Raw genomic sequence first — 14,150 nt, 5'->3', positions numbered from 1 at the left:
TGTGCCTGGCAAGGATTTCCAGGAAGAGCTGCTTCATCAACTTCCTGGGGATAAAAAAGAGGCTGGCTGGTTTGTACTATGGCGAGTCCTCTTAATTGCCTTTTTTGAAGATGGGTGTCATTTGCTAACATCCACTCTTTAGCCTCTCTTGTCGTCTACATCTTAGCAAAACGCTTTTCCACTATGTCTGGCTAGGAAAAACTGTGCCAGCACAGAAAACATCTCCCATCGTGTTCTAGAAGTTGCACGGATGTCTGCCAAGTGTTTGGCAGGAAGAAAAGAAAAGTTGTCCAAAACAGCTTCCAATCGAATGTTCCTGTGATTGGAAAAGTCAGGAGAGTGCAAAGGTACTGTTTTCTATCAGTTGGCAAGGTGCGCACACAATCCCAGTGTTGTACAGCTTGCTTCTTCACCTTCCCGAAGCTGCCGCTCTCGCCGGCTGCCGGAGCCCAAGAAGCGGCTTCTTCGCGCAAAGACGATTGTGCCGCTCACAGGGCTCTCCTTAGCGCGGCTTCTGCCGAAAGACGCCCGGCAGCGGCTCTTACCTCCGGAGAGCATCCTACCTTCGTCTTTAGCTCCTCTTCTCATCTACACCTCGGCAAAAAGCTTTTCCACTATGTCTGGCTAGGAAAAACTGTGCCAGCACAGAAAACATCTCCCATCGTGTTCTAGAAGTTGCACGGATGTCTGCCAAGTGTTTGGCAGGAAGAAAAGAAAAGTTGTCCAAAACAGCTTCCAATCGAATGTTCCTGTGATTGGAAAAGTCAGGAGAGTGCAAAGGTACTGTTTTCTATCAGTTGGCAAGGTGCGCACACAATCCCAGTGTTGTACAGCTTGCTTCTTCACCTTCCCGAAGCTGCCGCTCTCGCCGGCTGCCGGAGCCCAAGAAGCGGCTTCTTCGCGCAAAGACGATTGTGCCGCTCACAGGGCTCTCCTTAGCGCGGCTTCTGCCGAAAGACGCCCGGCAGCGGCTCTTACCTCCGGAGAGCATCCTACCTTCGTATTTCGCGTCTTTTGTAGTCTACATCTTAGCAAAACGCTTTTCCACTATGTCTGGCTAGGAAAAACTGTGCCAGCACAGAAAACATCTCCCATCGTTTTCTAGAAGTTGCACGGATGTCTGCCAAGTGTTTGGGAGGAAGAAAAGAAAAGTTGTCCAAAACAGCTTCCAATCGAATGTTCATGTGATTGGAAAAGTCAGGAGTGCAAAGGTACTGTTTTCTATCAGTTGGCAAGGTGCGCACACAATCCCAGTGTTGTACAGCTTGCTTCTTCACCTTCCCGAAGCTGCCACTCTCAGGAGGTAAGAGCCGCTGCCGGGCGTCTTTCGGCAGAAGCCGCGCTAAGGAGAGCACTGTGAGCGGCACAATCGTCTTTGCGCGAAGAAGCCGCTTCTTGGGCTCCGGCAGCCGGCGAGAGCGGCAGCTTCGGGAAGGTGAAGAAGCAAGCTGTACAACACTGGGATTGTGTGCGCACCTTGCCAACTGATAGAAAACAGTACCTTTGCACTCTCCTGACTTTTCCAATCACAGGAACATTTGTTTGGAAGCGTTTTGGACAACTTTTCTTTTCTTCCTGCCAAACACTTGGCAGACATCCGTGCAACTTCTAGAACACGATGGGAGATGTTTTCTGTGCTGGCACAGTTTTTCCTAGCCAGACATAGTGGAAAAGCGTTTTGCTAAGATGTAGACTACAAAAGACGCGAAAGACGAAGGTAGGATGCTCTCCGGAGGTAAGAGCCGCTGCCGGGTGTCTTTCGGCAGAAGCCGCGCTAAGGAGAGCCCTGTGAGCGGCACAACCGTCTTTGCGCGAAGAAGCCGCTTCTTGGGCTCCGGCAGCCGGCGAGAGCGGCAGCTTCGGAAAGGTGAAGAAGCAAGCTGTACAACACTGGGATTGTGTGCGCACCTTGCCAACTGATAGAAAACAGTACCTTTGCACTCTCCTGACTTTTCCAATCACAGGAACATTCGATTGGAAGCTGTTTTGGACAACTTTTCTTTTCTTCCTGCCAAACACTTGGCAGACATCCGTGCAACTTCTAGAACACGATGGGAGATGTTTTCTGTGCTGGCACGGTTTTTCCTAGCCAGACATAGTGGAAAAGCGTTTTGATAAGGTGTAGACTACAAAAGACGCGAAAGACGAAGGTAGGATGCTCTCCGGAGGTAAGAGCCGCTGCCGGGCGTCTTTCGGCAGAAGCCGCGCTAAGGAGAGCCCTGTGAGCGGCACAATCGTCTTTGCGCGAAGAAGCCGCTTCTTGGGCTCCGGCAGCCGGCGAGAGCGGCAGCTTCGGGAAGGTGAAGAAGCAAGCTGTACAACACTGGGATTGTGTGCGCACCTTGCCAACTGATAGAAAACAGTACCTTTGCACTCTCCTGACTTTTCCAATCACAGGAACATTCGATTGGAAGCTGTTTTGGACAACTTTTCTTTTCTTCCTGCCAAACACTTGGCAGACATCCGTGCAACTTCTAGAACACGATGGGAGATGTTTTCTGTGCTGGCACAGTTTTTCCTAGCCAGACATAGTGGAAAAGCGTTTTGCTAAGATGTAGACTACAAAAGACGCGAAAGACGAAGGTAGGATGCTCTCCGGAGGTAAGAGCCGCTGCCGGGTGTCTTTCGGCAGAAGCCGCGCTAAGGAGAGCCCTGTGAGCGGCACAATCGTCTTTGCGCGAAGAAGCCGCTTCTTGGGCTCCGGCACCCGGCGAGAGCGGCAGCTTCGGGAAGGTGAAGAAGCAAGCTGTACAACACTGGGATTGTGTGCGCACCTTGCCAACTGATAGAAAACAGTACCTTTGCACTCTCCTGACTTTTCCAATCACAGGAACATTCGATTGGAAGCTGTTTTGGACAACTTTTCTTTTCTTCCTGCCAAACACTTGGCAGACATCCGTGCAACTTCTAGAACACGATGGGAGATGTTTTCTGTGCTGGCACAGTTTTTCCTAGCCAGACATAGTGGAAAAGCTTTTTGCCGAGGTGTAGATGAGAAGAGGAGCTAAAGACGAAGGTAGGATGCTCTCCGGAGGTAAGAGCCGCTGCCGGGCGTCTTTCGGCAGAAGCCGCGCTAAGGAGAGCACTGTGAGCGGCACAATCGTCTTTGCGCGAAGAAGCCGCTTCTTGGGCTCCGGCAGCCGGCGAGAGCGGCAGCTTCGGGAAGGTGAAGAAGCAAGCTGTACAACACTGGGATTGTGTGCGCACCTTGCCAACTGATAGAAAACAGTACCTTTGCACTCTCCTGACTTTTCCAATCACAGGAACATTCGATTGGAAGCTGTTTTGGACAACTTTTCTTTTCTTCCTGCCAAACACTTGGCAGACATCCGTGCTACATCTAGAACACGATGGGAGATGTTTTCTGTACTGGCACAGTTTTTCCTAGCCAGACATAGTGGAAAAGCTTTTTGCCGAGGTGTAGATGAGAAGAGGAGCTAAAGACGAAGGTAGGATGCTCTCCGGAGGTAAGAGCCGCTGCCGGGCGTCTTTCGGCAGAAGCCGCGCTAAGGAGAGCACTGTGAGAGGCACAATCGTCTTTGCGCGAAGAAGCCGCTTCTTGGGCTCCGGCAGCCGGCGAGAGCGGCAGCTTCGGGAAGGTGAAGAAGCAAGCTGTACAACACTGGGATTGTGTGCGCACCTTGCCAACTGATAGAAAACAGTACCTTTGCACTCTCCTGACTTTTCCAATCACAGGAACATTCGATTGGAAGCTGTTTTGGACAACTTTTCTTTTCTTCCTGCCAAACACTTGGCAGACATCCGTGCAACGTCTAGAACACGATGGGAGATGTTTTCTGTGCTGGCACAGTTTTTCCTAGCCAGACATAGTGGAAAAGCTTTTTGCCGAGGTGTAGATGAGAAGAGGAGCTAAAGACGAAGGTAGGATGCTCTCCGGAGGTAAGAGCCGCTGCCGGGCGTCTTTCGGCAGAAGCCGCGCTAAGGAGAGCACTGTGAGCGGCACAATCGTCTTTGCGCGAAGAAGCCGCTTCTTGGGCTCCGGCAGCCGGCGAGAGCGGCAGCTTCGGGAAGGTGAAGAAGCAAGCTGTACAACACTGGGATTGTGTGCGCACCTTGCCAACTGATAGAAAACAGTACCTTTGCACTCTCCTGACTTTTCCAATCACAGGAACATTCGATTGGAAGCTGTTTTGGACAACTTTTCTTTTCTTCCTGCCAAACACTTGGCAGACATCCGTGCAACGTCTAGAACACGATGGGAGATGTTTTCTGTGCTGGCACAGTTTTTCCTAGCCAGACATAGTGGAAAAGCTTTTTGCCGAGGTGTAGATGAGAAGAGGAGCTAAAGACGAAGGTAGGATGCTCTCCGGAGGTAAGAGCCGCTGCCGGGCGTCTTTCGGCAGAAGCCGCGCTAAGGAGAGCACTGTGAGCGGCACAATCGTCTTTGCGCGAAGAAGCCGCTTCTTGGGCTCCGGCAGCAGGCGAGAGCGGCAGCTTCGGGAAGGTGAAGAAGCAAGCTGTACAACACTGGGATTGTGTGCGCACCTTGCCAACTGATAGAAAACAGTACTTTGCACTCTCCTGACTTTTCCAATCACAGGAACATTCGATTGGAAGCTGTTTTGGACAACTTTTCTTTTCTTCCTGCCAAACACTTGGCAGACATCCGTGCAACTTCTAGAACACGATGGGAGATGTTTTCTGTGCTGGCACAGTTTTTCCTAGCCAGACATAGTGGAAAAGCGTTTTGCTAAGATGTAGACGACAAGAGAGGCTAAAGAGTGGATGTTAGCAAATGACACCCATCTTCAAAAAAGGCAATTAAGAGGACTCGCCATAGTACAAACCAGCCAGCCTCTTTTTTATCCCCAGGAAGTTGATGAAGCAGCTCTTCCTGGAAATCCTTGCCAGGCACATGACAGATGACCAAATAATGTAGTTAGCATGATTTTTCAGGGGAATTTCATGCTGAACATCACTTTAAACTCCTCTGATGAATCAACTTGACTGGTAGATGAAGGGAATATTTTCTGCCTGGGCTTCAGGGAGGTTTTTGACATACCTCTACATGGCATCACACATACATATGGAAGCAATAGTGCAAAGGGGAGGGAATCAGTGTCTTTTCAGTGATGCTGAGGGAAAAGACAAGAGGCAGTGGGCACACACTGAAATACAGGAGATTGCCTTTGAACATCAGTAAATGTTTCTTTACTGTCAGGGTGACTGAACCACGGCACAGACTGCCCAGAAAGATTGTGGAGCCTGGATCTTTGAAGACATTAAAAGTACACCCAGATAGAATCCTGGGCAAGAGGCTCTAGGTATCCTGGTTTAGGCAGGGGGGTTGGGCCTGGTTAGCCCCACCAACCCCTTCCACTCTCTTTCATTCTGTGCTAGTGAATTCTCTTCAAGATGCATTTCAAAGCACTGGCATGACAAAGTTCTGTGCAGACAGAGATCCAAATGGACATGGCATCTAAGTTCCTTAAGCAGTGTTCAAGAAGAATGTAAAACTCTGGCACAAGTGTCTCTTCCCTAACTGAATCCCTTTCATGGGAAAATTCCCAGCTCTAGAAAGATCTTCTGATACGCATGCTTAAGACTGACACTGGCTGAGCAAATTTCTCCCTATGTATATCTAAGACCAGTTAGGATCTTCACCCAAAGTGCTGTCAACATAGTCACAGAATGCCTATTGTTAAGAAGTGACAGCTTCCATCAGAATGGCAGCTATTGGTCCACAAAATGGATTAATGGATGGGAATTATCTACGTGGGTTAAAAACAAAAATAAAGAGTTGGTCTTTATTTATCAATTTCATGGCAATATTGATAAGGGAAGAAAAAGATCTAAGTCCTTGACTTTCTGGACTCGAGGAAAGATTTTAAAAATTCCTTGTAAAAATGTATGATCACAATCAGACTATTGAAACCATTTTAGTTGGGAACAAAGTTCCAAAATTGTCTAGATAGTGGCAAAGAAGCCAAGAAAATAGGAAAGAAACAAAAAGAGAGCAAAAGAGTCAGCTTCAGTGTACAAGCTCGTTCTAGAAGTAGTCTGCTGGGAAAAGGAACCCCCAGCTAAATTTCCAATGTATTCCTGCGCTTGATTCAGTAACTGGTCAATGTAAAAACCAATCCTTTTGTACAACTTCTTCCAGCAACAAAAACTCCAACAGGTTGACACTACCATCATGCCTGTTCCAGACATATTTAAAAGAGAAATGATGATTTTCTTGAAAACCTACTTACATAAAAGTTGCAAGATGGTGGAGGGATTCCCACATCCTCCTTCCTCCATCTGGCTTGAAAGTATATTTGATAAAATATGCAACAAAGCACATGATTTATAAGGGAGAGTCAAATGGATGATTTGGGAATCGATCTCTTGTTGATAGTAAACTTCATATCCACTCGGTGTGACCTTTTTAAAACAAAATGTGGAGCTGAGGCATGAATCTGCCACAACAATTGTAAAGCAAACATACACACTCCCCTTCATATGCCCCCCCCTCCACACACACCTAGGCACACACAGAGATCAGCATAGCAGATCATGAACACCTTGGAAAAGACTGAAATGCTAAATGCCTCTCTTGATGGGCAAAAGAGCTGGTGCAGTAATTCAAATGCCTGGTACAAAAATTCTGTTTAATATTTAGCTCCTATTTAAAACACAGCTTTTCATTTCATTCTATTTACAGAATATTTTCATTTCATTTGTTTCTTTAAAATTACTTAGTTCTCACCTGTTGTATGTCTAGGAATATTTTCTTCCAAAAATAGAAAAAAATAGATGATATCTTTTCAGCAGAAAACATTGGTTGATACAATTTTAAACCATCATGATATGGAAGAATTCTTCTGTCCCTCTCGAAGGTGGAAGAAGCATTTGGATCACAGATCATCTACAATGAAATACTTGACATGTTTAAGATGCTTTCAATCAATTTTGATCGTCAATTGCTTATTTGTTGTAAACAGTAATTTTTCAGTGAAGGGAAAGTGTGTGTGGTATATCTACATGATATGTTCAAAGGCAGTTCCTACTAATGGCCAGGCTGAATTCCAGTAAATAATGTCCCGAATGATATTTTGCCGCCTTCTTTGGCACTTCATGAAATCTTACCCCGATGAAGTGCTGAAACACAGAGATTTTCTCTTAGAGAGTGTCTCATGTTGTAACCTATCCCATGGATTTTATGCTGTAATTCTTATCTCTTTTAAAATTTACTATCTTCTGTACAGTTTTCATGAAACTTTCTGTTACAGTAGTGAATAGCACAGATAAATGTCATTTTGTACAACTTTGAATTTACCCCAAGAGCTGAGAGAAAACTTGATCCTATACTTCAATCCGAGTTTCTTCTATAGTCCAACTTTGTTTCTCTACCATCAAGCTTCTCCTTTGTTGCTGCTCCAAGCCCCGTCCAGGGTGACCTTGAATACTTTCAGGGATGGGACACCCACAACTTCTCTGGGCAACCTGTTCCAGTGTTCCAGCACTCCCACAGTAAAAAAGGCCTTCCTTTCATCTAATATGTGTAGGAAATCATAAATCTAGGCATAGAAGCTTGGAGTGCAAATTTGAAATTCTTTGGATTTGAAGCACATTTTATATGAATACTGACTTACAGATGACTAAAAGATGTTGATGGGCATTTGAGCTGACAAGTTTTGAAAAAGTGCACGGAAATTAAAATTGAAACCACTAAAATTAAAAACTCCTTGCCATTTTCTTTTTCCTCTCCTATTCAAAATTGCATATGTCAGATATCAGTGCTTCATGCAAACCTCTCAGATGCTCTCAGAGAAAAAGCTTTTCTTTCAGACTAAGTTGCGGTTGACGTAGAACACTAGCAGGAGTGAAAGATTTTCTGGGCATCGGGGCAGCCCGTTCTCCTTGGATTTGTGTGCAGAATGCATTTTATCCAAACTGGAAAATAGATCCCAGCTCTGTTCTATTCATCATCCTTACTTCATCAGGCCAGAAGATTCTGTGAAAAGTAGCCTGTGGACCTTGAAGACAGCGCATGTGAACCAGATGAGAGGTGATAGAGAAGTTGAGGGAGAGAAGAAAGAGCATGAGGCTGAAACCAGAAAGTATTTCTCCACGTGATCATGGAAGATTGCAGGAGCCACTTGGTACTATCAAACCAGCCCAACTTGGCACTTGTGCCACCTTGGGTCTGGGAGCCATGTTGCATATCGTGCATTTTAAGGAGCCAGCTGGCCACACCCAGCCATATGCCCCCAAACACAAACCAAGGCCCTTTTCTCTGGCAAACAAAATTCAGCTGCCCTGCTTCTGGATGGCAGATTGCAGGAACCACTTGGTACTATCAAACCAGCCCAACTTGGCACTGGTGCCACCATGGGTCTGGTCACCATCCTGCCTATTGTAGCTTTTCAGGAGCCAGCCGGTCACTCTCAGCCATAGGCCCCCAAACACAAACCTCGGCCCGTTTCCCTGGCAAACAAAAGTAAGCTGCCCCGCTTCTGGATGGCAGATTGCAGGAGCTACTTAGTACTATCAAATCAGCCCGACTTGGCACAGGTGCCACCTTGGATCTGGGAACCATCCTGTGTATCGTGGATTTTCAGGGGCCAGCCGGCCACTCTCAGCCATATGCCCCCAAAAACAAACCACGGACCTTTTCTCTGGCAAACAAAAATCAGCTGCCCCACTTCTGGATGGCAGATTGCAGGAGCCACTTGGGACTATCACACCAGCACAACATGGCACTGCTGCCACCTTGGATCTGGGAACAATCCTGCGTATCGTACATATTCAGGAACCAGCCGAACACTCCCAGCCACAGGCCCCCAAACACAAACAACGGCCCTTTTCTCTGGCAAACAAAACTCAACTGCCCCTCTTCTGGATGGCAAATTGCAGGATGCACTTGGTACTACAAAAAGAGCCCGACTTGGCAGTGGTGCCACCTTGGCTCTGGGAACCATCCTGTGTATCGAGCATTTTAAGGAGCCAGCTGGCAATTCCCAGCCGTATGCCCCAAAAAGAAACCATGGACCTTTTCTCTGGCAAAAAAAACTCAGCTGTCCCGCTTCTGGATGGCAGATTGCAGGAGTTACTTTGAACCATACAACCAGCCTTACTTGGCACTGGTGCCACCTTGGATCTGGGAACCATCCTGCCTATCGTTGATTTTCAGGGGCCAGCCGGCCACTCTCAGCCATAGGCCCCCAAACACAACCCACGGCCCTTTTCTCTGGCAAACAAAACTCAGCTGCCCCGCTTCTGGATGGCAGATTGCAGGAGACACTTGGTACTATCAAACCAGCCCGACTTGGCACTGGTGCCACCTTGGGTCTGGGAACCATCCTGCGTATTGTGGATTGTCAGGAGACAGCCGACCACTCTCGGCCACAGAGCTCAATCAAAAACAAAGGTCCGTTTCCCTGGCAAAAAAAACTCAGCTGCCCCGCTTCTGGATGGGAGATTGCAGGAGGCACTTGACACTGTCAAACGAGCCCCACTTGGCACTGGTGCCACCTTGGGTCTGGGAACCATGCTGCGTATCGTGGATTTTCAGGAGCCAGCCGGCCACTGCCAGCCACAGGCCCCCAAACACAAACCACAGCCTTTTTCTCTGGCAAACAAAACTCAGCTGCCCCGCTTCTGGATGGCAGATTGCAGGAGCCACTTGGTACTATCAAACCAGCCCGACTTGGCACTGGTGCCACCTTGGGTCTGGGAACCATCCTGCCTATCGTGGATTTTAAGGAGCCAGCCGGCTACTCCCAGCCACAGGCCCCCAACAAAAACCACGGCCCTTTTTTCTCGCAAACAAAACTTAGCTGCCTCACTTCTGGATGGCAGATTGCAGGAGCCACTTGGTGTAATCAAACCAGCCCGACTTGGCACTGGTGCCACCTTGGGTCTGGGAACCATCCTGCGTATCGTGGATTCTAAGGAGCCAGCCGGCCACTCCCAGCCACAGGCCCCCAAACAAAATCAACGGCGCTGTTCCCTGGAAAACAAAACACGCCTGCCAACTTTTTGATGGAGTTTGCAGGAGCCACTTGGTACTATCAAACCAGCCCGACTTGGCACTGGTGCCACTTTGGGTCTGGGAAACATCCTGCGTATCGTGGATTCTTAGGAGCCAGCCGGCCACTCCTAGCCACAGGCCCCCAAACAAAAACCTAGGCCTATTTCTCTGGCAAACAAAAGTAAGCTGCCCTGCTTCTGGATGGCAGATTGCAGGAGACACTTGGTACTATCAAACCAGCCCAACTTGGCACTGGTGCCACCTTGGGTCTGGGAACCATCCTGCGTATCGTGGATTCTAAGGAGCCAGCTGGCCATTCCCAGCCACAGGCCCCCAAACACAAACAACGGCGCTTTTCCCTGGAAAACAAAACTCGCCTGCCAACTTTTTGATGGCAGATTGCAGGAGCCACTTGGTACTATCAAATCAGCCCAACTTGGCACTGGTGCCACCATGGGTCTGGTCACCATCCTGCCTATCGTAGCTTTTCAGGAGCCAGCCGGTCACTCCCAGCCATAGGCCCCCAGACAAAAACCTCGGCCCGTTTCCCTGGCAAACAAAAGTAAGCTGCCCCGCTTCTGGATGGCAGATTGCAGTACGCACTTGGTACTATCAAACCAGCCCAACTTGGAAATGGTGCCACCTTGGGTCTGGGAACCATCCTGCGTATCGTGGATTCTAAGGAGCCAGCGGGCCACTCCCAGCCACAGGCCCCCAAATACAAACAACGGCGCTTTTCCCTGGAAAACAAAACTTGCCTGCCAAATTTTGATGGCAGATTGCAGGAGCCACTTGGTACTATCAAATCAGCCAAACTTGGCACTGGTGCCACCATGGATCTGGTCACCATCCTGCCTATCGTAGCTTTTCAGGTGCCAGCCGGTCACTCCCAGCCATAGGAACCCAGACACAAACCTCGGCCCGTTTCCCTGGCAAACAAAAGTAAGCTGCCCCGCTTCTGGATGGCAGATTGCAGGAGCCACTTTGCACCATCAAACTGGCCCGACTTGTCACTGGTGCCACCTCAGGTCTGGGAACCCTCCTGCGTATCGTGGATTCCAATTAGCAAGACGGGCACTCCCAGCCACAGGCCCCCAAACACAAACAACGGCGCTTTTCCCTGGAAAACAAAACTCGCCTGCCAACTTTTTGATGGCAGATTGCAGGAGCCACTTGGTACTATCAAACCAGCCCAACTTGGCACTGCTGACACCATGGGTCTGGTCACCATCCTGCCTATCGTAGCTTTTCAGGAGCCAGCCGGTCACTCCCAGCCATAGGCCCCCAGACACAAAGCTCGGCCCGTTTCCCTGGCAAACAAAAGTAAGCTGCCCCGCTTCTGGATGGCAGATTTCAGGATCCACTTGTTATTATCAAACCAGCCCGACTTGGTACTGGTGCCACCTCTGGTCTGGGAACCATGCTGCGTATCTTGGATTCTAAGGAGCCAGCCGGCCACTCCCAGCCACAGGCCCCCAAAAAAAAACATCGGCGCTTTTCCCTGGAAAACAAAACTCGCCTGCCAACATTTTGATTGCAGATTGCAGGAACCACTTGGTACTATCAAACCAGCCCAACTTGGCACTGGTGCCAACTTGGGTCTGGGAACCATCCGGCGTATCGTGTGTTTAAAGGAGCCAGCCGGCCACTCCAGCCACAGGCCCGCAGACACAAACAACGGCGCTTTTCCCTGGAAAACAAAACTCGCCTGCCAACTTTTGATGGCAGATTGCAGGAGCCACTTGGTACTATCAAACCAGCCCAACTTGGCACTGGTGCCACCATGGGTCTGGTCACCATCCTGCCTATCGTAGCTTTTCAGGAGCCAGCCGGTCACTCCCAGCCATAGCCCCCAGACACAAACCTCGGCCCGTTTCCCTGGCAAACAAAAGTAAGCTGCCCCGCTTCTGGATGGCAGATTGCAGGACGCACTTGGTACTATCAAACCAGCCCGACTTGGCACTGGTGCTACCTCAGGTCTGGGAACCATCCTGCGTATCGTGGATTCTAAGGAGCCAGCCGGCCACTCCCAGCCACAGGCCCCCAAACACAAACATCGGCGCTTTTCCCTGGAAAACAAAACTCGCCTGCCAACTTTTTGATGGCAGATTGCCGGAGCCACTTGGTACTATCAAACCAGCCCAACTTGGCACTGGTGCCACCATGGGTCTGGTCACCATCCTGCCTATCGTAGCTTTTCAGGAGCCAGCCGGTCACTCCCAGCCATAGACCCCAGACACAAACCTCGGCCCGTTTCCCTGGCAAAAAAAAGTAAGCTGCCCCGCTTCTGGATGGCAGATTGCAGGAGCCACTTTGCACCATCAAACTAGCCCGACTTGGCACTGGTGCCACCTCAGGTCTGGGAACCATCCTGCGTATCGTGGATTCTAAGGAGCCAGCCGGACACTCCCAGCCACAGGCCCTCAAACACAAACAGCGGCGCTTTTCCCTGGAAAACAAAACTCGCCTGCCAAATTTTGATGGCAGATTGCCGGAGCAACTTGGTACTATCAAACCAGCCCAACTTGGCACTGGTGCCACCATGGGTCTGGTCACCATCCTGCCTATCGTAGATTTTCAGGACCTAGCCGGTCACTCCCAGCCATAGGCCCCCAGACACAAACCTCGGCCCGTTTCCGTGGCAAACAAAACTAAGCGGCGCCGCTTGTGGATGGCAGATTGCAGGACGCACTTGGTACTATCAAACCAGCCCGACTTGGCACTGGTGCCACCTCTGGTCTGGGAACCATCCTGCGTATCGTGGATTCCAATTAGCAAGCTGGCCACTCCCAGCCACAGGCCCCCAAACACAAACAACGGCGCTTTTCCCTGGAAAACAAAACTCGCCTGCCAACTTTTTGATGGCAGATTGCAGGAGCCACTTGGTACTATCAAATCAGCCCAACATGGCACTGGTGCCACCATGGGTCTTGGAACCATCCTGCCTATCGTAGCTGTTCAGGCGCCAGCCGGTCACTCCCAGCCATAGGCCCCCAGAGAAAACCTCGGCCCTTTTCCCTGGAAAACAAAAGTAAGCTGCCCCGCTTCTGGATGGCAGATTGCAGGAGCCACTTTGCACCATCAAACTGGCCCGACTTGTCACTGGTGCCACCTCAGGTCTGGGAACCATCCGGCGTATCGTGGATTCCAATTAGAAGCTGGCCACTCCCAGCCACAGGCCCCCAAACACAAACAACGGCGCTTTTCCCTGGAAAACAAAACTCGCCTGCCAACATTTTGATGGCAGATTGCAGGAGCCACTTGGTACTATCAAACCAGCCCAACTTGGCACTGGTGCCACCATGGGTCTGGTCACCATCCTGCCTATCGTAGCTTTTCAGGACCTAGACGGTCACTCCCAGCCATAGGCCCCCAGACACAAAGCTCTGCCCGTTTCCCTGGCAAACAAAAGTAAGCTGTCCCGCTTCTGGATGGCAGATTGCAGGATCCACTTGGTAGTATCAAACTGGCCCGACTTGGCACTGGTGCCACCTCTGGTCTGGGAACCATCCTGCGTATCGTGGATTCTAAGCAGCCAGCCGGCCACTCCCAGCCCCAGGCCCCCAAACACAAACAACGGCACTTTTCCCTGGAAAACAAAACTCGCCTGCCAACTTTTTGATGGCAGATTGCAGGAGCCACTTGGTACTATCAAACCAGCCCAACTTGGCACTGGTGCCACCATGGGTCTGGTCACCATCCTGCCTATCGTAGCTTTTCAGGAGCCAGCCGGTCACTCCCAGCCATAGGCCCCCAGACACAAACCTCGGCCCGTTTCCCTGGCAAACAAAAGTAAGCTGCCCCGCTTCTGGATGGCAGATTGCAGGAGCCACTTTGCACCATCAAACTAGCCCGACTTGGCACTGGTGCCACCTCAGGTCTGGGAACCATGCTGCGTATCGTGGATTCTAATTAGCCAGCCGGTCACTCCCTGCCATAGGCCCCCAAACACAAACAAGGGCGCTATTCGCTGGAAAACAAAACTCGCCTGCCAACTTTTTGATGGCAGATTGCCGGAGCCACTTGGTACTATCAAACCAGCCCAACTTGGCACTGGTGCCACCATGGGTCTGGTCACCATCCTGCCTATCGTAGCTTTTCAGGAGCCAGCCGGTCACTCCCAGCCATAGGCCCCCAGACACAAACCTCGGCCCGTTTCCCTGGCAAACAA

This window comes from Melospiza melodia, chromosome 1 (assembly GCF_035770615.1).
Source record: "Melospiza melodia melodia isolate bMelMel2 chromosome 1, bMelMel2.pri, whole genome shotgun sequence".
Taxonomy (NCBI): Eukaryota; Metazoa; Chordata; class Aves; order Passeriformes; family Passerellidae; genus Melospiza; species Melospiza melodia.
The sequence above is the reverse complement of the archived record's forward strand: the minus strand, read 5'-3'. Positions refer to the sequence as shown.